General features: G+C 45.5%; 2 protein-coding genes and 1 long non-coding RNA gene across 6 annotated transcripts in view; 2 read left to right on the forward strand and 1 right to left on the reverse strand.

The window, feature by feature from the left end:
- Positions 1 to 115: 115 nt before the first annotated feature.
- LOC132591633 (uncharacterized) lies at positions 116 to 8,832 on the reverse strand. Of its 4 annotated transcripts, XR_015947948.1 has the most exons (5): positions 8,653 to 8,826; positions 6,116 to 6,342; positions 5,477 to 5,578; positions 2,642 to 2,701; positions 116 to 1,337 (listed from the first exon to the last, which is right to left on the reverse strand). It is a non-coding gene; the product is annotated as an uncharacterized LOC132591633 (long non-coding RNA). The 4 variants fall into 4 exon arrangements; XR_015947945.1 differs by lacking the exon at positions 6,116 to 6,342 and having other exon boundaries at positions 5,450 to 5,578; positions 8,653 to 8,832; XR_015947946.1 differs by lacking the exon at positions 6,116 to 6,342 and having other exon boundaries at positions 8,653 to 8,820.
- A 239-nt stretch (positions 8,833 to 9,071) lies between these two features.
- Positions 9,072 to 26,970, forward strand: part of LOC118079245 (transmembrane and death domain protein 1) — a 77,278-nt gene continuing 59,379 nt past the window's right edge. Inside the window, exon 1 of the mRNA XM_035103277.3 lies at positions 9,072 to 9,210. The gene's annotated coding sequence lies outside the window, so the exon portion shown is untranslated. The remainder of the gene's footprint in view (positions 9,211 to 26,970) is intronic.
- FIGNL2 (fidgetin like 2) overlaps positions 9,072 to 26,970 on the forward strand; it is a 54,961-nt gene continuing 37,062 nt past the window's right edge. Inside the window, exon 1 of the mRNA XM_035103266.3 lies at positions 9,072 to 9,210. The gene's annotated coding sequence lies outside the window, so the exon portion shown is untranslated. The remainder of the gene's footprint in view (positions 9,211 to 26,970) is intronic.

The following is a 26,970-nucleotide window of genomic DNA, read 5'->3' on the forward strand; positions in this document are numbered from 1 at the left end:
TCCCTCCTCACCCACACTAGTGAGCAAGCAGCAGAGCGCACTCCCTTGCAGATTGCTGGAAGCAAGTTGATGGATTCGTTAGAATCATTTAAATTAAGCAATCCCGTCTGGATCGTTCCTCGTAAGTTTCCTCTTTTATTTCCCTCTTAAAAGAACAATAACATAACAATAATTTTCTTTACAAGTAAGAGTAAAGTTCCCTTACATTCAGTTCACAGCAGAAATCTGAAGGCAGGCTTTATCTTGTGGTTACAGTTACATTTGTAGAGAGAAGAAGTCCGAGCTAAACTTTGGACTTTCTGCCTTGTGGAAGAGATGTGCCATGTGATGGCTAAGAGCCGGGAGAAAAGGTCCAAGAGAGAAGTCCGAAAGGAGAAAAGGAAAAAAGAGAAGATGGCCTTTTACTGATCACACCCAGTGCCAGATTTATGTACTGTATAAGCCAAACAAGCTCTAGCTTAGGGCCCCACTCTCTTGCCCCCCCCCAAAAAAAATCAAAGGGGAAAAAACCTGGATGTACATTTCCCAAATATAAGATAAACAAAAAAACAAAAACAAAAAACCCTACACACAGCAACAGTGTTTTGTGTTGTGTAGGCTCCTATGATGTAAGTACAGAGGTACCTCGATTTACGAATTAAATCTGTTCCAGAAGTCCATTCTTAAACTAAAACCGTTCTTGAACAGAGGCGCGCTTTCCCTAATGAGGCCTCCCACCACCGGTTCAGATTCCGTTCTTAGGCCAAGGTAAATTTCGCAAACTGGGACATTACTTCCGGTTTTGTGGAGTTTGTAAACTGAATTGTTTGTAAACAAGACTGTTCTTAAACCAAGGTACCACTGTAATGGGCCCTGCCTGCTAGCCTGCTCCCTAAAATATCACTGGATTGCTCATTTCAATATAGAGTAGTACCTTGGTTCTCAAACTTAACCCGTTCCGGATTTCAGTTCAACAATTACTTTGAAAAAAATACATATTTTGTTATGTGCAAATAATAACAACAACAATACTTTATTATTTATACCCCTTCCATCTGGCTGAGTCTCCCCAGCCACTCTGGGCGGCTCCCAATCGAGTATTAAAACAATACAGCATTAAATATTAAAAGCTTCCCTAAACATGGCTGCCTTCAGATGTCTTTTAAAATTAGGATAGCTGCTTATTTCCTTGACATCTCATGGAAGGGCATTCCACAGGGCGGGTGCTGCTACCGAGAAGGCCCTCTGTCTGGTTCCCTTGTAACCTCACTTCTCACAATGAGGGAACTGCCAGAAGGCCCTTGGCGCTGGATCTCAGTGTCCGGGCTGAATGGTGGGGGTGGAGACGCTTTAGAAACCTATTAGATCCATAAATTACCATATAGCATATATTCAACACAAAAACAGTGACAATTTGTTGTTGACAAAGGACAGCTGGATATATAAAGGGCCCCATTAACTTCAGTAGCTTAGGGCCTCATCAAACCTAGATCCAGCCATGGTTACGCCCAACTACCTGGTTACACGCAAGGGGAGGAGGCTCCAGAACAGGTATGACAGGAGGTCCTCCTTGTCTGCAGCCACATCCCCCTGGGTGTCCACTCTAGGCAACAGGAAAATGTTGTACTTGACTGCTTCAGTGATGATACATCCCACACGTTGAGCAGGAGCGTGGAAAACACATCCAAGTTTAATATCCAGAAAAACCTGAGACCTAGCTAGGAGATGTTAGGGAAATGTTGGCTTAAGGCCATAGCTGCAGGGGTGATGACATGAATAAAATATTGGGGGAGTGGCCAGGTAAGCCTCACCCTGCATAACTGATCACAAGACATGGGGGCATGCACACCATTTGAATGGTAATGCCCATCAACTTGGGGGGGTGCAAGGCCCCCTCAAATATTTTATTGGGAGAGTTGGCTCCTATGTGAGGAACTGATGCACTTTGCACCACATTTTGTGTGATGTGTGTCCTTCTGTTCCATCTCCCAGAGATTTCTGCTTTTGTTGCGCAAAATTGTGCCTTATTCGTTAGTCACAGCGAGCTGCTCCAGAATTGCTTTGAACAAAAGTCATCTTCACTTTGCTACATTTCCCCAGCTAGCTTCTTTGAGCAGAAGTTAAGCCAGCCGACCCATTTCAACACACACACACACACACACACACACACCACATCCTTTTTGTGTCCCCAAGGTCACATTCACAGCATATTTTTAAAGCACCATTATACCGCTTGAGGCGGCCGTGGCTTCCCTCAAAGAATTCTGGGAGCTGTAGTCTGCTGAGAGTTTTTAGGAGACCCCTATATCTTGGGGGCTAGCTGAAGCCTTATATACAGTACCAGCTGAGCCACAGAGATGATTTTGATTGTCCCTCGTGTTGGCAAAGCTCGTTTGACAACAACATGGCACAGATCTTTCACTGTCATCAGCCCAGTATTGTGAAATAATTTGACGACAGAGGTTCATCAAACGCCGCCTGTTTCAACTTTTAAACACCTTCTGAAAACTCTTCTATTCCGTCAAGGTTATGCAGGCAATTGAGAATATATCCTTCCACCATGGTTAGCTGATTTCTGATTTTAAGGTATTATTAAAAATGCAGTTAAATGGTAACCTACAAACTCAATAAAACAGAGAATACAGCACAAAGCAATACATACTGTAGTGTAACAGCAGCAGTTTCAAAGCAGCTCAAAAAACCCAGCCACGATAATTAAAACCTGAGAAAATAAAATTATTTTATTATATGAAGCAGGTGCCAGGCAAATGTCATATTACATTTTAACTTTTTGGTATGTTTCTTATTGTATGTTTTTATGTACAATTATTCTAAAGTGCTCTGATTTTTTTTATGAACAGCAATTTATAAATATTTTTAATAAATAAATTCCCAAAGTAGTTTAACCATCAATCCCTCTTCTCAGGAAACTCTGGGAATGTGTCCCCAAGTTGCGTCACCTCCCTCATCCCAGGGACATGGGGACAGGTAATAAATACGTTAATTAATAAATCACATCTCTGGCCACCACATGGCATTTTGAATTAAATGTCTTGTATATTTCTGTAACACACACACACAGGCATTGGGCTTTAGTGAGTCCTTGGGAAGAGATGAATTTCAAAGTAGAAGGCAAGCCATTTAGCACTTCTTGCTACGCCACCTGTATAATGAGATATTTAAAAGAGGGTTGCCATATTTCAAAAAGTAAAAGCCAGGGCACCCTGGTTGCTGAGCTTTTTTTTTAGACAAAGCCCAAAATTGATGAGCTTCTTCTCCTTCTCCTCCTTACAAAAATGCGATTTTTCAATTGACTTTCCTGAAATTTCAGGACAAAGCAACACATTTTGGAAATTCTCCCTGGATATCAATTCTGCCTTTGAAATTCCGGGAAAACGGCAGCCCTAATTTAAAAGAATTCCAGATTCATTTTAGAAGTTGTGATGGAACATAACGGTGGAAATAGCATCCGAGCGCTGGGTCCAGGCTGACTAGGCTTTTATAGGCCATCATATTTTGCATTATTTGCCTTCCCATTCCTCACGGCGGGGCCCTGAACTAGATGTTTTAGTGAGCTATCAGCAGTGACACCAAGCTCTGTTTCCTGAATAGCGGCACAGCTATAAAGTGGGTCTTAATAGGCCCATCAATTAGAAGGAATGACTGTTAAGTGTGACCGTTCTTTGACCAACATGCTACGAACCTCTTGAGCTAAAAGCATTAAGGTCTGCAGCTTGAACAAAAGTGTCAGGGGGTTGCGACACTCAGAACCATATGTAACCCATGTCTCAAAACCTCGCTTGTCACTTGTTCGTCGCCTCACGTACGGAACGCGGACCCGAAATTCCGTCCCAGCAAGGAAAAAAGGGGGATTACGGACAACGAAGAGCCTCGCTTCCAGCAGGAGACTCTTGAAGCTGAAGAGTTTCTTCCCCTAGGAGCAAAGCTGCTCGCATTTTCTTAGCACAGCTGTGCATTGCCTACTGAAATATAATCTAAGCTGTTGATATGTCACACCCCCACCCCGACCCACCCCAGGTGAACCAAGAGGCCAGGACGGGGCGGGGAAGAGGAGGGAATTATCTGCCGTCACATGTTCTTTCTTTTAAAAAAAATAAAAAATAAAATTCATGGATTTAGGATTATCATATTTTTCTTTTTTTTGCTGTCAAACCACTAATGAGCTTCGAGGAATGTCAACCCCCCCCCCCCGGCAGGATCAACCTGATGTTTTAACAGGGAGGTGTCAGCCTGGATTTCTGCTGATGGTGTCTATGCCTGATCAAACGGAGAGGTAATTAAACAGCAGAGACTTTTTGATCATTGTGTTACTTTTGAAGGGGAACGGGGAGGGGAGGGGTTGCAGGGGAAGGGATTTTTAATCATAACGCTGCGTTCGTTACCTGCGTTGTAAATGATTTGGTTTTTTTAATGAATTGGAATCAAGATTTGATGCTATGTTGCTGTTGCTATAATATGCAGTTTAATTCTCCTCTTGGCTTATGGCAGCGGCAATAAACCCCATATACATAAACAGCAACTTAAAGTATTAAATCAGGCTTCCTCAACCTCGGCCCTCTAGATGTTTTGGACTACAATCCCCATCATCCCTGACCACTGGTCCTGCTAGCTAGGGATCATGGGAGTTGTAGGCCAAAAACATCTGGAGGGCTGAGGTTGAGGAAGCCTGTATTGAATCAAATAAAAAGAAAAAAGAAAATGCCTACAATCACAGCAAGGGACAGTCACCTCAAACAGCAACCAGTTTTCACATAGCTTGTTCAAATCATATTGTAGAGTTTGTCCCAAATCCTGTGTCCTGTTCCCTTAAGCCATGGGTAGGCAAACTAAGGCCCGGGGGCTGGATCTGGCCCAATCGCCTTCTAAATCCAGCCCGCGGACGGTCCGGGAATCAGTGTGTTTTTACATGAGTATAATGTGTAATTTTATTTAAAATGCATCTCTGGGTTATTTGTGGGGCATAGGAATTTTTTCTCTTCAAAATATAGTCCGGCCCCCCCACAAGGTCCAAGGGGGACAGTGGAACGGCTCCCTGCTGAAAAAGTTTGCTGACCCCTGTTTAAGCGATGAACTTCCAGTTTATGCAAACATGGTAAAATAGGTACAGTATCAACTATTGTAATTACGTTACTATGGTCTGGAAATGCGTACGCATGCCCATTTTTTTCTCAGTCCCTTCCTGGGCATCTTGAGTTTTTGTGCCCCTTTCACTAGCCAGCAAGTCCCATCTTCCAATTCTTCAAGGTTTGGAACACACCACAAACTATGCCATGCTTCAGTATTGAAAACTCGTAGAACGCAGTGCTTATTTGCGAGGAAAAACATTTGCGCAATATCCTTTATGCTCAGCCGGAGGTGGAAATCTCCTACGCGAGGGCAGTCTCATTTCCCTCCATGTTATAACCAATTTTTTTAAAAAAATGGTGGCTGCAATCCTAACCCCACTTACCTGGGTGTAAGCGTCATGGGAACTTACTTCTGAGTAGACATAGTTAGGATTGCACTGTAAGCGTCTCCTTTGGGGTCATGCCTGCTACTCTTCTTTCCTTCGGTTTAGAATTCTGGGCTTTCATTCTTCCTAAAGCATCAAAATAACAACAGAAAAAATTCACCACCAGCAGTGATTTGGTCTCAAAGATCCATTTTCTTAGTTGGAAAGCCATGTAGCTCCGTTCTGAGCCTTTAATCACAAGCGTTCGCAATTGAGATACAGTGGTACCTCGGTTTAAGTACTTAATTGGTTCCGGGGTGCCATTCGCTCCCCGAAAAGTACTTAAACCGAGGGGCGATAGTGCGCATGCGTGAAGCGCCGACAGAGCGCTTCTGTGCATGCGCGGACCGCGCAGATCGCTTTTGCGCATGCTCGTGACAGAACCAGGAAGTAAACACTTCCGGGTCCGCGGAGTACTTAAACCGAAAGTACTCAAACTGCAGCGGACTTAAACCGAGGTATGACTGTACTAGTTTCGCAGTTGGTTCTGACTGAGGCCCTGTTCTGGTTAACCATTCCCCTTTTGTTTTGTTTTTACTCTTGCATACTGCTTCCTGGTCTGTTCCACATCCCCCCCATTTCCCAGCCTACAGGATTTTATTCATGCTGGTAGTAAATGGTTACTTGGGTAATTTTCTCCCTGGCTCAGTCCTCTTCCGCGCCCCTCCTTCTGGGGATCCTTTCCTGTTTCTATGGAGACAACCTGTAAATGTGAAGCCCGATCCTTCGTCCACAGAGGCCAAAGGCAAAAGCTGCCACTAATTTTGATTGCAGCGGTGTGCCAATCTCCGCCGGCATCTTCTCTTACGAACAGTTGGGTTTCCGTACAACATTGTACTGAACAGTAATCACTAACATAATGGAAAACACACAGTAATGCATCTGAAATATCACCACAGTCCCCAGTATAGCCTATATATCCTCCAATTAATCCAACCCCAGAATCATAGCTGCCAAGTTCCGGCCTGAGAAATAAGGGACTGGACCGGAAGTAGCAGACCGGAAGTAGTGCTGCAGCCATTTTGGAACTGGGCAAAGCAGCATCAAAAGTCTCTTCTGAACATGCTCTGCCCAGTTCCAAAATGGCCACCGCGCCAGAATAAATCGGGGGGAAAAACAAAAAAATCAGGTTTTTTGGCTGGGGACAGCTGTAAAAACGGGGGTTTCCCAGGGAATACGGGAGACTTGGCAGCTATGCCCAGAATAGCATCGAAAGCATAAACTGTCCCAGAATCTGCGTTCATAACCTGAGGCCCTTCTTTGTGTGTCTCCTCCATGTGAGGTCTGGAGGGTGGCAACAAAAAAACGGGCCTTTTCTGTAGTGGCTCCCTGTTTGTGGAATGCTCTCCCCAGGGAGCTTTGCCTGGCGCTTTCATTATATGTCTTTAGGCACTAAACGAGAACAATCCTCTTTAACCAGGCCTTTGGCTGATTAATATCCTACATCCTTTTCAATGGATCTATGGGAGGGGGGTATTGTTTTGGTTGAATTAATTACTTGTGTTTTAACTGGTATTTTATTGTGTGAACTGCCCTGAGATCTTTTGATGAAGGGTGGTATATAAATTTAATATTATTTAGTAAGGAGGAGGAGGAGAAGGAGGAGGAGGAAATGACCATAGCTGCCAAGTCTCCCGTATTCCCCGGGAAACCCCCGTTTTTCCAGCTGTTCCCAGCAGAAAAAACGGATTTTTTTGTTTCCCCCCGGTTTATTCTGGTGCGGCAGCCATTTTGGAACAGGGCAGAGCAGCATCAAAAGTCGCTTCTGAGCATGCTCCGCCCAGTTCCAAAATGGCGGCAGTGCTACTTCCGGTCCAGTCCCTTATTTTTCAGGCCGGAACTTGGCAGGTATGGAAATGACTACCTAGTCATGTTGAGATTATCCGGTCCATGTCTGGCTTCTTTTTTAAATCTTTTGTTATATGAAATAATGTTTTGAAAAACCCTCCAAACAACAACAACAACCTAGATATATGTAGACTCTGTATAATCTGGGCATGAAGTGAAGATGTGAATTTTGTAATATTCCTGCGCAGCCTTCTCCAACCTGACACCCTCCTTGTTTGTCCTCAGTAACCAAAATTATATTATCAACATATACAAGCAGAAAAGTTGTTTTCCTTCATTTGCAAGGAATCGTACAAAACAAAGTGGCACTAATAAAGAAACATTCCAGGTTAGAAACAGAAAGCAAACTAAAAATGCTTTTGCGGTTCATCAAAACCATCCAGGAATACCAAGTTATGGGAAAACTGGTGCTATTAACAGTAATCCTTCTTGTTGGTTAATTGGTTTAGCAACTTCTATGCACATGGCATGTGATGCTAATTATTTCCCGCAAGGGTTAAATGATAACTAATCAAAGGCAGCTACACTTGCGAATGGCAACAAAATATCTGTGAAAGGAAGAGGAGCAGGTTTGCTCAAGTGTGTTGCAGGTAGAAATATACTGTTTGTAATGAAGTAAGAGCAGTAATTTACTTGCTCGAATTAACAAATAAGAAAGTTTAGAGAATTTAAATTCTAGATTAAAATTGATTACTTAATTGAGAAGGGGATTGTAACAAAAACACTGGGGCCTAATTTGAATAGTAGAGTGCCTGGTATCTGGTGGGCAGACCAAAGCACTCATTAGGAGAGCTACCGGTAGGAGATTCAGGTGAGGGTCAGATGCCTTGTGAATCCCAGCAGGTATATAACAGGAAGACCCGGATTGCCCAAGCCGAGCTATGGTTAAATGCCATGAAGGTTGAACTTGATTCCTTAGAGAGGAACAAGACATGGGAACTAGTTCTAGGCCTGCCCAGGTCACAAAATGATGATGATGATGGAATAGGACTCCCTATTTTTATCAGGGTATGCTTTTTCATTTTGTATTTATAGGTACATAAGGGGGAAAATGCTTTGCGTGAATGTAAGCAAATGCTACAAAGCACCTTTGGAGAGCTAGGTCTATACATGGGTGTAGCCAGGATTTGTTTTAGGGGGCACAGGCTTTATGTTGGGGGCAGAACCGAGTTATCTGCCATGCAATTGGTCATTTAGTTAAGTATTTTTATTTACTTTTGTATTTTGTTTATTTCATGCACCCCCCTGGCTACGCCTATGGATCTATATCTACATACTGTATCTTTAATTGCGTACACACTTAACCAGATTACCTGACCGTGGTGTTTTAAGGGAGGGAATTCCTTCTTTCCTAGGCAGCCTTCGGCAACATTTTGCGGGGCTTCTCCGCGCGCCCAACGCGACGCCACCTCCCCTCGCCTCCTCGCCTGGTACGCGAGGGGAAGATAAGCCCGAGTGGATGGATGGACGGACGGACGGACGGACGGGAAGGGTTAGGTCATCGGAGGCGGGGGGATCGAATGGGCGGTGAATCTGGAGCTGGGAGCCGAAGGGGAGGGGGTGGAGCCGGCTTGAGAGGCGGGTGGGCGCATCGGGGAAAGGGGCGGGTCGGAGCGGGAGACGCCGAGCGAGGCGGGGAGGCAGAGCCTGCCTGGGCAAGCGGAGGGCGGCACGCAGCCTGGAGCTGCTCGACCAGCGGAGGCAGTAGCAGATCCCGGCTCCGTGTTGTCCCGGCCGGGCGGCGGCAGGAGGATGCCGAGTTCCACGGCCACCCACAGCTGCGCCGCGCCCGCCTGCGCCGCCGCAGCGCTCCGGCCACGCGGACCAGGGGGCTGCGCCGGGTTCCGCTAGGGACGCGCCGGGATGAGTAGGTAAGTTAGGGGGCGAGGTGCTGACAGCGGGCCGCATAGGCGACGGGCCGGGCCGGGTTCCGGGCGGCCCTCTCAAGAGCGTCCGGAGGGGTTGGGATGGGGATCGGAGGAAGGGAGCGCAACTCCGGACGGGACCTTTTGGACTTTGGAGTCTCCCCCGGGGCACGGGGTGCGGGTGGGAGACGGCGCTCGGGCTGCCTCGCGTCGAGGCGGGAAGGCAAGCCCTGGGAGACGGGGATCTGATGTGCTCCTGATCCACCAGATCATCGGCAACGTAGGGTGGGCTGAGTTTCCCCGGCCAAAACACGCAGCTCCGAAGGCTTGCTTTCCCTGAAAACTAGCCGGTTGTCGTTTGTGCGGCGGAGCCAACTCCTAGGGGGCGAGGAGTCTTCGCTCCCCCATAAAATATTTGAGGGGGCGCCCCCCACCCAAGTTGATGGGCACTGCCATTCAAATGGTGTGTGAGCACCGCGTCGTGTGATCGATTATGCGGGGGACTGCTTCCCCACCCCACCCCCAATATTTTATTCAAGTTGGCACCCCTGAGGGGAAAACACACGTACATGGGGGGGCGGGGTTCTTTGCTTTGCAAAACGGCCTCTCGGGGGTCTGAGACCCGTGTTGAGGGACATATAGGGAGGTTGTTGTTGTTTTTTTTGCTTTTGTTTTTTGCTTCCTCCTACTTTTTTGGGTCGAGAAACAGGAGTGTCTGAAGCTCCTGTGTTTACGTTGCGCAGGGTAGGCGTGCGCCTGGTGACAGGGTTCCCCTCGTGGATTTTACGCGCGACCTTTATGTCGTGCCAGGCGCGAAACCTCTAAACCACCTAGATCGGGGGTGGGGGCGGGGGCGGGGGCATCTCCTGATCGCCCTTAATAGGGGTGCGGTCATTTTTCACTGGGGCGTGCGGGTTCAGTATTCGGGAATCATTCTCGTGCCGTCGGGGCATAAACCCTGCGCGCAAGAGCAAAGGTCGCCGGGGCTTGTGGGGCGGGGAGAGAGACCTTCCCTGCACGGCTTTTGGGTCTTCGGAAGGCTAGCTCTGTGCGTGTCCGGGGCTGGGAGATGTCCACTATTGCGCGTGGATTGTCTTTCGGAATTGGGGCAGCAGGTTGAGCCATCTGGGGAGCTCGGGAAGGGCCGTGGAATTTATAGGTTTATTGGAAACTGCAGAACTAGTGGAATATGGAGAGATTTCTCTGGATGAGAGCAATGTGGGGCTTTTAAAGGGAACCGGGTGGGGTGGGGTGGGGGGAAAAGATGCTCTGCTTCTTTGTCAGTGCGTTTGTGTACATTTATTTAGCGCCAGTTGGAGAGCAGGGAGCAAACACGGGTATATTTGGGGGCAACCAGAAACCAGGGCCCTTTGTTTGGATGCTGTGTCTGCCCTGACCCCTGGGGCGAGAGAAGCAGCCGTCTCTGGAGGAATTTTGATTCAGCGTGGCAGTGGCTGTTCCCTTTTCTTTGCCACCGTCCAGGGTCCCTCGCTTGCAGGCGGTGGGAGGGAGGGAGCGGGCGGGGCGGGGGGCTTAAAAAACCGGGAGCCTCCCTGGGCTACACATGCATTTCCTATTGATTGCCTTTGAAAATCCCCTCAGGTTGTGGGTTTAGTGAGTTGTCAATTAGCCCAACTTGCAGGGAGCATGCAGAGCGGCTTCAAACAATGTCAGTTTGAGGCAGCGTCTCTCCCATCATCCATGACATTATTTTGCACACTCTAGAAATGCAACCCCAGGCAGGGGAAGGGGAGGAGGGGAGCCTGCGCAGGAATGGAGGAGATGGGGATCATCTCTGGGGGCCCCTTCAAGTATTTGATTCTTGAGTGCTTCATAGCCTGTTAATCGCATGCATGCATATGTGTGGGGGGCAGCTTTCATAAATTCACATGCATGCATGCGCAAGCAGTTTATGGAGGCTGCAAAGGAGAAGATGCCTTTTTGGGGGAAAGTCCTCCTGGAATTCTGAGGTCGCTCTGATTAATCCCAAATTGTTTCTCTGTATCTCTTGCAAATAACAATAACAATTTTATTATTTATACCCCAGCTGCTCTGGGCAGCTTCCAGCACATATAAAAACATAATAAAATGCCAAACATTAAAAAACTTCCCAATGCAGGGTTGCCTTCAGATGTCTTCTAAAAGTTCTGTACTATATATTCCTGCGTATAAGACTACTTTTTAACCCATGAAAATCTTCTCAAAAGTCGGGGGTCGTCTTATACGGCAGGTCGTATTTCTTATACGGCGAGTATATCCCAAACTCTATATTTTAACTGGAAAAGTTGGGGGTCGTCTTATACGTCCAGTCGTCTAATACGCTGGAATATACGGTAGTTCTTTATCTCGTTGACATCTGATGGGAAGGCGTTCCACAGGGAGGGCACCGCAAATATGATGGCTCCCCGTTGTTGTGGACGGGGAAGAGTGGCAAATTTCGAGCACTGTATTTTCTCTACTAACTTCAAATTAAGGAATGCGCATGGAGCCCACGCCAGAGATTATTGGACTCCAACTCTCCTCCAGCAGGGCCTATGGTCAGAGTTGATGGGAGTTGCAGTGCAGCAGTATCTGGAAGGCACCAGTTTAGCTACAGGAGAAGTTGCTTGCTCTGTATCATTCAGTGCCCCCCTTTTCTTGGTGCGGCATGGAGAAAAGCATCAGCAGCAGGTGAGCCAATTTCTGGCTCATAAGGAGCATCATCTTAAAACAGCGGCCGTGATTAGGCTAGGCTGCCTAACAATTGTGTTTTCTGCCAATGGCTTAGTTCTGAATCAGCCTTCCCCTGATTTTGTTGGGGGTTGCAGCTCTCATCTTCCCTGACAATTGGCCATGCTGGTTGGGGGTGATGGGAGCCCAACAACATCTCAGGACTTAAACATGCTGCTTAAGGGTGTGTGTGTGTGCTTGCTTTTGCGAAGCACCATTGAACAGCAAAGTTTTTTTTCTGAGATAATTCAGCTGCCCACTGTTAGATCAAGCTGGCTGGTCCTAGTGGGTGTTTCTGCTGTTGAAATCTAGGAATGCTGAATAGTAGGCTTTACCTACGGTAGATTTATATCCCTTCTCTGCTTTGGGAATCCTTCGAGCAGACATATTAATAATGTTCCTCACCCACCACTCCCAATTGCCCCTGGGAAGAATTACTATACCCTAAGCCAGTCATCCCCAAACTTCAGCACTCCAGATGTTTTGGACTACAATTCCCATTATCTCTGACCACTGGTCCTGTTAGCTAGGGATCATGGGAGTTGTAGGCCAAAACATCTGGAGGGCCGTAGTTTGGGGATGCCTGCCCTAAGCCCAAACATGGCCTCTAGGTTATGTATCCATGGGTTTTGAAGCCCAGGCATTGTTTCTGTTTAATGCGCACATATTTACTGAAGGAATGTGATCTCCAATGTGGTGTGCCTGTAATGGTGAGAAGATCTGTCTTTAATTACCAAATTGATTATGCCGATATGGGATATATGTGCTTCCCCCTCCAAAAATGACAGAGAATGCTTTGTGTGAATTCTGCAGTTTTTTAAGTTGAGGTGCCTGCCTGGTTTTAATTTTTACCCTAGTTTTATCTTCTGCAGTCCTGAAAGTGCTATATACCACTAGGGTGGACTCAACCACAGTTTCTTTGACTGTGGCTTCTTCTTCTTTTTTGGTAAATTGTCAATGGCTGGCCAAATAGCTGCAGTTCAGTCAGCAGGCAAAGCAGCCCAATACAAGGGAGGTTCTTCAATTGATTGTTTTGTGTATTATATATTGTAACTACTGAGTAGTTAAAACTGAGGCTGCAAGATTTAATTAGGTTAATCAGTAGATGGATCAATGAAAGTTTTAGTTGATTAATTGCTGGTACTACAGTAATGATAATCAGTGAGATTCTGAGTTAAGGCTACACTTGCTTTAAAAACAAACAAACAACTATCATGCTTTTGGTGCAATACTGTAATAGGGAGTTTAAACCCTCCCACCCATTAAATATGATCTTGCAACAATGAGTGGAAGCATTTGATTGTTAAGTAACCCTGCACTCCCTTCAGTATCACAAATGGATGTCTGTACTTTGGTTTTGATAAGATGCAAACGTGTTTCTATCTAATCAGTTGCTTTAAAAGCAGATGGCTAATCGACTAAACATTATTTAAGTGACAGGCACTGTTTCAACCGAAGCAATCCTGTGCACATTTACTTAGGAGTAAGTCTCATTGATCTCGGTGGGATTTACCTTTTGAATAAGCATGTGTCGGATTATGCTGTTACAAAGGTTACTTTATTGCAAAAGGGGAGGTTTTCATGATGCGGATCCTTGAAGGATTGTGAAAGAGAGTGCATCCTATAATTACTTTGAAGAAAATAATAATAATAATAATAATAATAATAATAATAATAATAATAATAATAATAATTTATTTATACCCCGCCCATCTGGCCGGGTTCCCCCAGCCACTCTGGGCGGCTTCCAACAAAACATTAAAATACAGAAATCCAATAATAATCCAAAATAAGCACTTAAGCTTTTTTTTTTGCGTAGTTATCCCTGATAACAGAGATTCCCCCCTCCCAATCCAAATTAAAGCATTTTTGTGAAAAGTCTAAATGGAAACAGTTTTGCCTTTTTAAAAACAAACAAACAAACAAACCTGTTACTCTGAATTCAGCAATTACCAGGATAGTGATAAGGAGAATCCCTACTAGTGTAGCACATTTATTAAACTGAGCATTTGCCTTGGATCAGTTTATGAACCATGGACGATTTATTAACCACAAACAAGGTTATACTTTCTCTTGCTGCTCTTTGAGGATTACTTTTGACAAAGAGTGCGTTAACACCATTTGGAAAGGGGTTTGCTGTACGGCGAAGTAGGACAGTAACTTTCTCAAACACACAACTTGCAGAGTCTTGAAGACTCCAGGAGGCCGAAAATGGTCGGCTTGGAGCTTTGCATGATGCAGTTAAAACTTGTGATTGATGAGGTGCATTGCGTTCGTTTTCTGTAGCTGGCGACCTTTAATAAAGAATCCTGCCAGAATTTCCCTACATATAACCGAGGTGTTTTGTTTTGTTTTCTAGCGCAGGAAAAAAACGAGCCTGGGCTTCTGGGGCTTCCTGGTCTTGGATGTGCCAGCGAGTGGGGTGGGGGTAGGGGTGGGGGTGCAGTTCCTTAAGCTGCAAAGAATCAGAAAGCTGCAGCTCCTTTTCACAATGAGTTTTTCTTTTAACTCAGCTCCAGAGAACGCTTTAACTAGCAGGCTTTGTCCCAGCTCTCATTCTCTCCTAGGAACCCCCCCCCTTCCCCTTCCCCTGCATTCTTTGGCCATTATCATTTTGGTTAAACAGAAAGGCAACTTGTGTACCATATGGATCATGTTAACAATTGCTTATCTGGGGAGACCACTGTTTTCTACCCGCTTCTCCCGCACCTCTCTGGCAGACTCTTAGAGTTGGTATTTTTAATAATAGCATCTTAAGGCAAGCAAGTGCTGCTGGTGGAGCCAGTTTGACAAGGATTCTATTAAGAAAGAGAGAGACAAGGGGGCACATATATAGAGTTTTCTTTCTGCCTGTGTTTCTGTTTCGTTTGCCACTGGATAGAAATGTTAGTTTTCTGTTTCTGCTGCTGAGCTTGTCGTGGATAGGAGTGTTCAATCAGTCCTGGAGAAAAAATCAAGGCAGCCAGAACAGTTTGTACTCCCCCAAGTTACTGGGAACACTGCAGGACTCTAGGTGAAAGCCAACCTTTTTTCCAGGGGCCTTAGGGTAGGAGGCTGGGAGGCTGTTGCGGTTCGAGGACCCGCCCCCCGCAGGAAATAAAGACACAGCGACACATGGTATTTGAGTTAATGGGTAGAATAAGGCCACAACTTTATTGGTTAGAGCAAGTGAGAGGTATTGGCTTAGGCATTGGACTCGCTAGCAAGCGTGACTCCACCCGCTCAGTGGGGGGGGGGGTGTCATATCAGGTTAACACCCCAAGGGAGGAGCCTGTTGATGCAAATACAACTGAAAGCTCCCCCTGGTGTCACCGGGGGTCGTGCCATGGCCCTAGCCACCAGCAGGGCGTAGGACGGGATCCACGACCGCCGGATCCCTTAAGGGGATACCCCTATAAGAGGAGGGTTGGATGATGGCCACAACCAGTCCTCGAACACACCAGACAACTCCATATTCCAATGCCTACCGCCAAATACTGAGGAAGTTGTGACGAATTGCTACGAGGTAGGCGAAAAAACCAAGAGGCCGGTGCCAATTAGCCAGTTGGATAAAAAACTCCTACCAGGCCCCTTGGGCAACCAAGGCGACCAACCGAAGTCCATAGCAAGGTCAAAGCAAACACCCTAAGGGAAGACCTAAAGGGAGGGTAGGCGGGGAGATCCGAGGAGCAGCGCGAAAAGGGGCGATTTGGAGGCTGCTGCGCTCTTTTGAAACAGGTAACCCTGCCCACAGCTGGCCCTATTGGCCAGCCAGGGCCCTGAGCGCGGCAGGTACAGGTGGAGCAGGGGGCCGAACACGCCCCCCTGCTTGGTGCGTAGAGCAGGTCCCGCCCGCAAAATTCCCCCCTCTCTGAAGAGGAGGGATCTTCCCGACACACACCAACGAAGCCTGGTTTTGCAATGTTTGTTGATGTGGGTTTAACTTGGTAGCGACTCCCCAGGAAAGAGAGCTTTGGGTGTCCGGAAGGGTTGCAGTGGAAGAAGCTCTTTGGACCATGTCAACTCTGTAGCATTGCTGTGGTAGCGAAACCTTCCGTGTTGCGAATTGTTAGGGCAGAGGCTCAGAATAAGGCGAGCAGCATTATGTCACTAAACAGTGTTAGAAACTCGGAAATATAAGCTAGGCGCCAAATGACTACTTAAACCAGGGTTTACAGTCGCCAAAACAGAGTGCCTAGTTGCTGCCTGGGAGCCAAATGGCTCCAAAGTCGAACTTTTCAATACGACTTTTTGGTTTCTGAAACTAATTCTGATTGTGCACCTAAAATATAGGAGAGAGAATTCTACAGGATGTGTTGCTAGTGTGTGAAAACAGGCAAGATCCAAAGATCCCCAAGCATGCACCTCCAGATGGTGGAGACACCATCCTTGTTCCCGGGCATCTTCACTTGGTCGTAAGTGGTTGATAGAAAGGTGCAAAATGCCCCTGGCACCTGGTGAAATTCAAACTAGGCATATCTAAGATGCATTTTAGAGTACAGTCATACCTTGGATTTCAAACGCCTTGGCTCTTGAACAAATCGGCTTCCGAACCATCGAAACCCGGAAGTGAGTGTTCCGGTTTTCCAACTATTTTTGGAAGCTGAACGTCCGGCACGGCTTCTGATTGGCTGCAGGATGCTTCTGGAGCCAGTCGGAAGCAGCCCCTTGGTTTTTGAATGGTTCCAGGAGTCGAATGGACTTCCGGAAATCATTCTGTTCGAAAACAAAGGTACGACTGTAGTTCAAAAAAAGAAAGAAAGAAAGAGGCAAATGAGTTCTGAATTACTTCCCCTATTTCATCCCCCCCCATCCTTTGAGAACGATTTTTGGGCCCAGTAGTCTGATTATAAAGCCTCAATCCCTTAGACCAGGCATGTCCAACTCCCAAGAGACTGTGATCTACTCCCACTATAAAAACCGGTAGTGATCTACCCATGGTTATTGCCAAGAGTTGTTGATCTTTTTGGGGGGCAGGGGTTGATCAGAGTTGTTAAGATTTGGGGGGAAGGGTGACCCAGAGTTGTTGAGCTTTTCTGGGGGATCGATCAGGAGCACCCCAGAGATCTCGTGATCTACCTGGAACACCCCCGCAATATACCGGCAGATCAAAGCCCACTCCATTGTACCAGCCACGTATCTCCTCCTGATCTCTTCCTTGCTATCTCTTGACATAGCTGCCAAGTCTCCCGTATTCCCCGGGAAACCCCCATTTTTCCAGCCGTTTCCCGCTGGCAGCCCGGATTTTTAAAAACCCCGTAAATCCCCAGGATTCTTACCGGCCTGGGGAGGCTCCTTCTGCGCATGTCTGGAATCTCTGGACATGCGCAGAAGCGATTTCTGGCGCTGGGGCCATTTTGGAAATGGGCAGAGCATGCGTAGAAGCAACTTCCGGTGTCACTCTGCCCTGTTCCAAAATGGCCACAGCGCGACTTCCGGCGCCACGCCACGCTGATCCCGGATTTTTCAATCTGGGAGTTGGCTCCTATGTCCCTTGACTCATTCTACTCAAGTCCAGTAGCCCAGCTCTTCTCTAGCCCAGCTAGAGCTTCTGACCCTTGCCACTGGGCCATGTGTTTAAGCTGCGCAGCTAGGTTTATGCTGCTTGCCAGACTCGGGACACTTTCTAGGGATGCTGTTTGATGGCCACATCTTCCTTCTCCTCGCTTCCAACTGAAGCATGGCTGGTTTCCTGAGGATCTGACACCACCAAAGAAGGAAGGTTAGCTAGATTACAAGTACTGCTGGAGGAGAGAGTTGAAGCCAGTGGCAAAGAAGGCTTTGTTCTCTCCACTGCCACAGCATCTGCAAAGCCTCATTTGCTGGGGGATTTCTTGATGGTGAATGGCCTGGTAAATCCGGGCTGTTTTCACCCAGAGCCAGAGATAAGTCCTGTCTGCTGTGATGAATTTGCCACCTACTTAGCAGATGCTGCTGCTGTTTCAGGGGGACTTGGGGAGGCAGCGGCAGCTTGAACAGGGTGGCAAGGGAATTTGTCTTGCTCTGTTTCAGCTAATCTTTGTGGTGGAATGCAAGCGGCCTTTCTTGTGAGGTGGAGGCTGTAGTGAGCTGTGTGTGTGTGTGCTATAAAGGCCCTCCAGAAGTTACGCTGAAGCCACTTTTCCCTGAGCAGTACATCGCTTTGGAAAATGTAAGGCTTCCAAATTTCCTGGCTTAATGCCTTCATGTGGTTTCCCCATAAGTGAGCTTGGTTGCTTGAATTCCCCGCTGTCTCTTGTGATATTTCAGGCTCCCTGCCTTACTCTGCTTCACCTCGCTTGTTCTTGACTTTCCCTGTGCCTGCGTAATTATCTTGCTTAGTAGACTTTTGCCAAACTTTCTGAGATGGCAGGAGATCAGTGATCCAGCCCCCTTTGTGGGAAACCTGATTGTGGATTTTGTCCAAACAAAGCCTCTAAATACTGTAGTACCGATAGTAGTAGTAGTAGTAGTAGTAGTAATAATAATAATAATATCCTGCCCATCTGGCTGGGTTTCCCCAGCCACTCTGGGCGGCTCCCAACAGAATATTAAAAACACGACAAAACATCAAACATTAAAAACTTTCCTAAACAGGGCTGCCTTCAGATGTCTTCAGATAGTTGTTTATTTCCTTGACATCTGATAGGAGGGCGTTCCACAGGGCGGGCGCCACTACCGAGAAGGCCCTCCACCTGGTTCCCTGTAACCTCACTTCTCGCAGTGAGGGAACCATCAGAAGGCCCTCGGAGATGGACCTCAGTTGCTGTTTCCACATTGTCTCCTGACCCTGCAGGCTGTCACTTAGATTCCCAGTCCCACCAGTCCCTGCCCCTTTCTTACCTGTCTGGACTGCTTTCCATGAATTGGCATGAATTCCATCAATGGATGATGTGTGAAGAAAAGCACTTCCTTTTTTGTTTGCCCAGAACTCTCTCAATTTCTCAGTCCTGAATGCTCATCCGTTTCATTGGATAACCCCCAAATTATAAGTCGGTGGTGAGGAACTTCTGGCCCCCCAGATGTTTTTGGGCTCCATTAGTCCCAGCCAGCGTTGGCCAATTGGCCAAGGGAGTCTAGGAGTTGGTGTCAACATCTGGAGAACCACAGTTTCCCCCATTTCTGCTTTGGTATTGCGAAAGAGGGAGGAAAGACCTGCCGTTTTCACCACACTGTCCAGAACTTGATAGAGTCTGTCAAGTCCTGTCAAACCCCTGTCATACCCTGTCGTCCCAACTCTTAAACCAAGAAAGCCCAAACACGTCACAGTAGTCTTTCCCTTGAAGTGAAGGTCCCTTCGTCCCTTTGATCATTTGGTTTTCCCTTTCTAGCTCTGCGATATCCTTTTAAAATGGCGACTTCCTAACCTTATATCCTGTCATCAGCTGCAGTTGGAGTGAAATGGGACATGCTTTCAGCCTGCCTTTCTTCAGACAGTATTAACCCTGGCTGCCTGTTATCAGGAGACTCTGATCTTTATTGCACCATTTCAGCCTCCACCCCACCCAATAGACATGGGCTGAATTGCTTTCAAGATCATGAAGTAGTGCCATTAAACATACAGCTATTTCCTCAAGTATGTAAACAAACTTCTTCTACCTGAAATACCGCCTAAAATTAATTTCTAGCTTTGCTAGTGAAACTTACCACCTTTCCCCCTTTTTTCTAGTCATTATATTTTATTAAATGTTAAAAATTTCACATGTGCTCTCCAAATCATAATAATTTTTCCTTTGGGTTTTTTTCCGACTTCCCCTCCCATTTTGCATGGTGTTTTTACTTTGTCCCTCATTGCTGCACCCCGTCTTCTCTCTCTCTTATATCGTAACCAACACACAATAATTCCTCATTCCTTCTGTTGTTCACAGTTCAAATCCTGCTCGCGAATTCATCGTACTATAATATTTCTTTAAATATTCTGGAAAAGGGCTTCCATTCTTCCACAAAACAATCGCCATTAGGTTCTCTTATTTTAGCTGTTGGATTTGCTGATTCCACCTAGAGTATCACATTCTTCTTTGGTGAGGAAACAGCTTCCTTAAATTTTTGTGCACAGAAAATCCTAGCTTTCTGCCTTTACATGCTTAAACAGCCTAGTCATCTTGTTTTGGAACTTCTGTCCCGATAATCCCGAAGAGAAAAGCTTCAGAGTTGTTTTTTTGGGGGGGTTGGGTTTATAATTACTATAAACATCTTTTTTATTTCATCATGTATCATATCCCAAAATACCCTCACTTTTTTACAAGTCCACCACGTTTTTTTAAAAAAAGATCAGGAACCATCACCATTCAAGCCCTCACATTTAAATTACAAAAACATTGTGGAACACACAAATCTCTCTCTCTTTCTATCACCTATCTAATAATAATAATAATAATAATAATAATAATAATAATAATAATTTATTTATACCCTGTCCATCTGGCTGGGTTTCCCCAGCCACTCTGGGAGGCTTCCAACAGAAAAATGAAATGAAATAACCGATTAAGCATTAAAAGCCTCCCTAAACAGGGCTGCCTTCAGATGTCTTCTAAAAATCTGGTAGCTGTTTTTCTCTTTGACATCTGATGGGAGGGCGTTCCACAGGGCGGGCGCCACTACTGAGAAGGCCCTCTGCCTGGTTCCCTGCAACTCTATCTATCTATCTATCTATCTATCTATCTATCTATCTATCTATCTATCTATATCTATCTCCATCAACTAGCAGAGCATAATGCTTCTTATGGAAAGAACACACACCAGAATATGTATAGCACATTGCTGCTCCCAATCATTTTGGAAAAAGCAAACCAACAGGAAAAGGCAAAAGCTTTCGTCAGGATATTTGGTATGTACGGTAGTTGTATTGTTTCAGGGCCTCTGTTCTAAAATGGGCTCGGGTGGATGACAAGCTCTCAAAAAGGATGCTGCCAGGAGGGTGGATAGTGGAAGAACAATGGGAATGTGAGAATATTTGTGAGCATGTATGTGCACAGCAACGCAGCCTGTAGTTGTGCATGATGCTCTGTAATTGACAGGTAAAGAAGAGAGGTACTTGACTGCTTGCTAGACCCTTAATGCTTTTTTCGCCTTTTTCCTTTTTTTGAATGGGATAAAGCTCCCGTAATTGATGGCATCAGGATTAATGGTTGCAAAGATGTGTAATTAAAGGGCCAGGGGTGATGCACTGCTAACCCGATCAGTGCAGCGGAGGTTAGCGAGGTTGAGTGTTTTGAAGGTGATGTGTCTTCTCTAGAGTCACAGCTTGGATGGGAAGGTTTGGCGCTTGTTCCGGGTGGCGGCTCCTGTTCAGCAACCTGGCGAAGGTTGTTTGACACGCAAGAGCAAAAAGCACAGTTTAAAAGCATAGTGATCACCTGTGACCCTTTTCTAAACCGCAGGCATGCAAATGTTTTTGTTCTTCAAATGTGGATTGGCTACAATTCTTAGGAAGAAGAATTCTGTCGATCTTCTAGTTTCTCTTTGTTTCTGCAGAGCTGTAGCACGCACAAAATACCCACTGTTTCTCTACTGCAACGGTGTCCTCTTTTGAGAAGGGGAAATTGGTAGCTGAGTGCCTTTACAACTGTGTTTGTGTGAGTGATTTTGCAGAATGGCAGGAACTTAGGTGTCCATGGGATAAACAGGACTACAATACAGTGGTACCTCTACTTACGAATAACTCTACTTATGAATGTTTCTACTTACGAATGGAGCTCCGTCCGCCATATTGGATGTGGTTTAGATAGGATTTTTTCTACTTACGAATTTTTAGATAGGGTTGCTTCGACTTACGAATTTTTTCTCCCAATGCATTCCTATGGGATTCGACTTACAAATTTTTTTGACTTACAAATGTGTGTTTGGAACGCATTAAATTCGTAAGTAGAGGTACCACTGTAGTTACTGGCCATCCTGACTGCCCGAAATCTTTCTGGGATATGACGTAGTATTTGAGATGGAATAATAATGATGATGATAATGATGTGATAAAACATTGAACATTAAAAACTTCCCTAAACAGGGCTGCCTTCAGATGTCTTCAGATAGTTGTTTATTTCCTTGACATCTGATGGGGGGGTGTTCCACAGGGCGGGCGCCACTACCAAGAAGGCCCTCTGCCTGGTTCCCTGTAATTTCACTTCTTGCGGTGAGGGAACTGCCAAAAGGCCCTCGGAGGTGGACTTCAGTGTCCAGACTGAATGATACAGGTGGAGACGCTCCTTCAGGTACACAGGGCTGAGGCCGTATATGGCTTTAAAGCTCAGCCCTTTGAATTTTGCTCGGAAACGAAAGTGAGCATGAAACTTGTACGCTGAATTAGAACTCAATGCACTTGTCTAAGAAGGAGAAGACTAGCCTCCATCATTGGTTTAGTGAGTTCCAGCCCTTCTGTCTTGCCTCAAGACATTGTTAGGAGTTGTTTTCTAGTAGGCAGAAGTTGAAGCACAACAGCAGGGAAGTGCAAGGAAATGTGTCATAGGGATGTCATGCTATTATTCTTCCTGACGTCAGACTTCAGCTTGATTTTTTTGTAAGCCGCTTTGATACCCCTTCGAATGCTTCCCTGCTTGTGGAATATTCTCCCCAGGGAGGCACACCTGATACCATCATTATCTGCTTTTAGGCACCAGACAAAAATTTCTATCCTTTCCTTTGCCCCTCAGTCTGGAGCAGGCATAGGCAAACTTGGCCTTCCAGATGTTTTTGGCCTACAACTCCCATGATCCCTAGCTAACAGGACCAGTGGTCAGGGATGATGGGAACTGTGGTCTCAAAGCATCTGGAATGCTGAGTTTGCCTATGCCTGGTCTGGAGGGGATTTGATATATTTGTGGCATCCTGTTTGGCTGTCTTTTTAGTGGAATGGGCTGAGATACCCTTGCTTACTATTTTGTAGCTGGCTGATGGATCTCTGGATTTTAGCAAAAAAAGAGTAGTGAGCAAAGTAGATACCACAAAAGTCAGCCTTAAAAGTGGGCCTTAGTCCCAGAAAAAAAAAGTAAGAGATATTAGCTCATAGCACAGGGTGAGTATGGATGATATTATATTCTGCCCAAGTTTTATGTCTTCTCAGAACTAGTGCAGTCATAGAATCGTAGGGGTAGAGTGGATCTGAAAACCATCAGACTATGGTCTGTGTTGTAAGACCGCATCTGCCATATGCTAAACTACCTTTCCTAATACCAGTTGTCCAAGGAAAAAGTTGTGGTTATAGGAGCCATTATAACCTGCTTATCAGTAAGGGGATACTGGGTACTTAACTCAATTCCGCTGCAGGATCAACTGTAGGAGAATACATCAATAATCCACCAGGTTCAATTTCCGATTCAGATATTATTTTTCTGTTGCTGCAGACAGGGAGCCTGAATTTCCCTTCTGTCTGATTTACTTTCGGTTCAGCGACTGTAATAATTGGTGGCTGGGGGCACAAACTCTTTTGCAAGCTTGATGGAGATGGGGGAAACAGTCCGAATGCAGCTGTTTCCCAACACTGCATTACTAGCAAAGGGATGCACACTTGAATATTCTTGCCCATAAGCACAACTAGGTACATGCAGCCGAACCTGAACGTATTTTAGGCAACATAAACAAACAAAGCCATAGTTATCTTGGGGTTGCAGCTAGCCCTTTTCAGAATGATCTGTGTGCATCGAGATCCATCTTTGATCATCTCTTCTCAAATTGCACAGGTGTTTGCACATCATGGCAGAGTGGCAAAGTTGAGTAGAAATTGTGGGGCCACCGAGGAACGTTGCACTTGAAAAACACCATGATGCATGACTGCTGGGATAGCTCAGCCAATAAAGCTTGAGACTCTCAATCTCAGGGTTGTGGGTTTGAGCCCCACGTTGGGCAAAAGATTCCTGCATTGGCGGGGTTTGGACTAGAAGTTCCTTGTGGTCCTTTCCAACTTTACAATTCTAGAATCTATGACCTCTGTGCCAGTTTGCTGCTCTAATTCACATTGTTTTGGATAACTGGTTTTTCAGGGAGGGGGGAGAACACATGTACAAAGGTTGTACAGATGAAGATATCCAAAATACTCCCATAGAGATCTGAGAGCGTGGGGAGACAAAGGGGACAAAGAAGTCGAAACTGGGGGACAGGTGTCACAAAAGGTTGCTGTTAGAATGGTAAAATGACCTCATGGATCTATCTCTGAAAATGGTACATTTCTGTGCTATTGTAGCTCATGTGTGTGGATAGAGCTTGAAGCTTGTTACGAAAATTTTGATATATCTGAAATCATATACCGGTACACAGGAATATTTGTCCAACACTTGCCCCATTTATCCATATTTCTTGGTGATTTGAATGCTTTTGATGGCTCTCCAGATGAACAGGACAAATGAGATTGTGGCGGTGGGGGGAAAAAACAACAACACACCCACCAGGTTGACTCTGAAGCCCAGCGACAGTATATCGGCCCTTGGTGGAAATTATATTAATAGCATGATGCTGTAGGCAATTTGCACCCCTCCCCTTTCTTTCAGGGTGACAACTCTTTAATGAGCAGCTGCTGAAAACATACACAATTAGCTCCAGGGAAAAGGAGAGGGTCTGGCGCTAAGAAATGGTTTTGTACAGAACTGGCAATGCTCCGTGTAACCTTTGCACAACACAGCAAGATTCTTAAGAGGCAAAGAAGGCGCCAAACCTTGTCCTTCTCGGAGGCAGGGGAATTTTCTTCTCTCTATGAAGAAACTGAAAACCAATAGGCTTATTTTGTTGCAAGGAATTATGTTTCTTATGTTAAGCTTGTGAAACTTGAAGCCAAAGAGATAGCGGATATACTTGTAGTTTTTTGGTGTGTGTGTTTTTTTAAAGAGTATTTTGCATATCATTGGCTTGCATGTCAATGAGGCTGTATGTACAACATCTGGCATACAATGGTTTGAGGTGCATGGCAGGGAGAACTTGCCATGTGCCGTATTTCACGCTCTAGGTCTAACCTGTGCTCAGTGTTGGATATATAAACTAGGCTCCAAATGGCTCTTTAAACCAAGGTTACATTTGCCAAAATGGAATGTCTAGCTGACGTTTTTGGGCAAGACGCCTATAAAGTCTTGTTTTTCAAATGATGGACTGGCTGGGACTGAATATTGATTAAACATCTGGCTAGTTCAGATGACAAACGTGAGCTAGGTTAAGAACTTACGGAACTTAAAGAAGAAAAGTCCCTTTGTTGTTCACTGTTCCTGCTCAGGCTGCACAGAAAAAGCATTTTGGTGTCTCAAATTCATTCTGATTGTGCAGATAAAATATAGCAGATAGAATTCTGCAGGATGTGGTACTAGTGTGTGAAAACAGTCCACATCCCAGGATCCCCAGGCATGAACCTTCAGATGATGGAGTTGTCAGGCGATGGCGCCCGGGTATCTTAACTTGGTCGCAAATGGTCGATAGCCAGTTGCAAAATGCGCCTGGCGCCTGGCTAATTTCTAACACTGCCTTTGGCCTTCCAGATGTTCTTTGACACCAGTTCTCAAAAGCTTCAGCCACTGTGGCCAGTTGTCAGAGATTATGGGACATGTATGGTGGGGCTCACAGGATAGCTACACCCAGTCTAGACTAAGAAAGAGGCCTGCCAAATTTTGTGTGCCAAGAAAAGTGGGATTTTGCATCATTTTCTTTCTCCTGTGCTTTCCATACTTTATTTTGCGTAATTCTGCTACTGCTAACTGTAGTGAGGGTCAAAGTACAAGAACACTGAAACTCTGCTTCCCCCTCCCGTCACAACAAACACTGGAATCCTTATTTATTTAAGCAACTCCTCTGGCTTCTGAGAGGTAGGCAGGGATTGCCCATATACTTTCAGGCATCATTGCAATCGCAAGTACTATATTTATTTATTACTTAATTTTGAAAGAAAGCTTGAGATCCTTGAAAAGGTGAAATCTGCACCCAGCGCAACATTCTGTGGGATTTTTCTGTGCTCCTGAGAAATTGCGGCTTACACAGCCTCCTGCTTCTGAGTAATGATCAGTTGGAATGCTTGCTTTGGCTAGCGGTAATTTATTTATGCAACACTGCCTAAATATTTTATGTTGGCTTTTTTTAATGTCACATCGTTGGGAAAGGCAAATTGTACAGCCAGGTGTTTATGGCATTCCTGTGTTTTCGAGGATGAGCAGAAGGGATGATTAATACCAGCTATGTAGTTTCTACAGTGCATTGCTATGAATGAACAAACTGATGCTAATTCCTGGATGTTATGCGAGATGGATTCCGAGGGACTAACCCACCAGATTTTACTGAATATCCTGAATAACTTGAGTGATGATAATGGAAAGCCTGACTTCCTTTCTTTCTGGGCTAGGGGCCTCGTGTAGTAGGCTCTGGCTGGCTAGTATTTTGAACCAGGGAGGCTTGGGTTCAAAATACTGTTCGGTGATCTTTTTTAAAAAAATAGGTATTTATAGTAACATTTCTATAGTGCCCTTCTCGGTAGCATTGATCACACAAGACAGCATTACAAAAATCTGGAGAAAACGAAATGACAAGAAGATGATTAAAATCTTTTTTAAAAAAAATGCAAGAGCAGTAAAATCAACAACACAGTTGCAATGAAAGAACAGTCATAACTGAAAATAAAAATAAAACTCCTAAGGACCAGATTAAAGTGGGTAACAATTCCCGGCAGCCCTTAACAAAACTACGGTGCCCAGAATTCTTTGAGGGAAAGAATGTGCTTTGAACATAGGCACCGGGTTCTGCCCAACTTTGGAGGGGGGCATCATACGTGTGACCTCATGCACACAATGCACATATGTGACGTCATGTGGCAGGAGGAGGCCGCAAGATCAGTCAAAGCTGCAGGTACAGTAGGCCTGGCGAGGCCCGATGGCTGTGGGAAGGCCCTATGAGACTCAGCCCCTTGAGATGGGGTGTGTGCATTCATATCTGTCCCAATGTACAGTGGTACCTCTACTTATGAATAACTCTACTTACAAATGTTTCTACTTATGAACAGAGCTCCGTCCGCCATCTTGGATGCGGTTTAGATAGGATTTTTTCTACTTACAAATTTTTAGATAGGGCTGTTTCTACTTACGAATTTTTTCTCCCAATGCATTCCTATGGGATTCGACTTACAAATTTTTTCGACTTACAAAT

Source organism: Zootoca vivipara, chromosome 2 (assembly GCF_965207765.1).
Source record: "Zootoca vivipara chromosome 2, rZooViv2.hap1.1, whole genome shotgun sequence".
Lineage (NCBI taxonomy): Eukaryota > Metazoa > Chordata > Lepidosauria > Squamata > Lacertidae > Zootoca > Zootoca vivipara.